The sequence below is a fragment of the Gadus chalcogrammus genome, chromosome 7 (genome assembly GCF_026213295.1).
Source record: "Gadus chalcogrammus isolate NIFS_2021 chromosome 7, NIFS_Gcha_1.0, whole genome shotgun sequence".
NCBI lineage: Eukaryota > Metazoa > Chordata > Actinopteri > Gadiformes > Gadidae > Gadus > Gadus chalcogrammus.
Genome location: NC_079418.1, coordinates 28609828 through 28611162, shown reverse-complemented (window position 1 = coordinate 28611162; position 1335 = coordinate 28609828). Strand labels below are relative to the sequence as shown.

At 38.2% G+C, this 1335-nt stretch overlaps 1 long non-coding RNA gene across 1 annotated transcript; it reads right to left on the bottom strand.

Annotated features, from left to right (window-relative positions):
• Positions 1-7: 7 nt before the first annotated feature.
• Positions 8-684, bottom strand: LOC130386634 (uncharacterized). The gene is made up of 3 exons (XR_008896149.1): positions 602-684; positions 340-366; positions 8-150 (listed from the first exon to the last, which is right to left on the bottom strand). It is a non-coding gene; the product is annotated as an uncharacterized LOC130386634 (long non-coding RNA).
• Between the last annotated feature and the right edge of the window lie 651 nt (positions 685-1335).

The window sequence follows — 1335 nt, the reverse complement described above, 5'->3', positions numbered from 1 at the left end:
CCTACTGGCACCATAGCGAAATTGTAATATCTGCCTTTGGCAGTAATATCTGCCAAAGGACAAAACTCTATGTTCTCTATTCATTACCTGTTTGGCATTTCCCACCCAGAAGGTAAGGTGATGAAAGCGGACAAATCTTCCTCGTGCATGCTTGAAAAGTAAAGTGTATAAGAAAGTACAAATGAGATGGTTCCCATTCCATACAATGGTATTTCTCCTAGAAAATTAAAGTGTATTCCTCCTAAATAAATAAATAATCATTTAGATTTAATTGTTAACTTAACTTGCATGCATAACTCATAGTGACGTTATTTTCTTTAGTACATTTTGCTTACTTACTTTCTCGCCTTTATCTGTGTAGCTCGTCTGAGAAGAAAAGCAGTTAGGGCAATCCTCAGTTAAAGTGTGACCATTCAGAAGAGAGTTGTTGTTGTTTTTTATGCATAACACATAAGCATGCAGGTATTTTAACAAAGTTATCCCATGTACATGAACAAAAGTGTATACAATTGATTAATCAATTAACACAATATTATGTCTTACACAAGCCCTCAATGGATGCCCACAAAGGGGTTTAATGTGAAGATGTTAAGATGCTTACCATTCTTGTGATTCCACATGCAGTGCAATTAGAAAGACAGTATATCAAAATCAGTGTCCAACATGAAAGCCAACAGATAAGTACTGGGTTGAGGGAGCATTTTGATTGGTTGTCCAGATTGACACCCACCTGCACGCCCCCTATTCTTCTCCTTCACTTTAAACATTGGATTCCAGCCCCTATGTGTTTATAAGGGCTGTTGGCCAATGGCTGGGTTTTGTTATTCTGTAATGCCTATGTCTGTCATTAACCACCATCGTATAACAACCTGAAGGGAGGTGATGGATGGAGACACGGATGGTGTTACTAACTTTCTATAGACCCTTTAGTTTTAACACTCAGCGCACAATTCAAAGAAATCTTTTGGATTCATTTCTTTATGTTTTTGAAGCAATGGGTTGTATAATCGTTGTTTAATGAAAACAAGCGAGTAAACCCAAATCACGTCAAATAAGATGTTCCCTCTCCACCCCCTAGATGGAACCAGAGTGTGTGCTTCCATGTAGGCCTACCAACGTATAGAGAAAAAGTCTGAAACTGAAACAGAAACTAACAGGAGACAAATATCTTAACGAAAAGTGCTTTCGAACTGTATTGACACTGTAATGGCTTAAGGGACCATTTTTAGAGATGTACAACAAAAAGGACCCCTGAAGGCTAAATGCTAAGCGAACCAAGGGTTGAAAGTTTGTTTGACTGTGGACTGTCACAGAGCATTTAAGGTCAGCTGATTA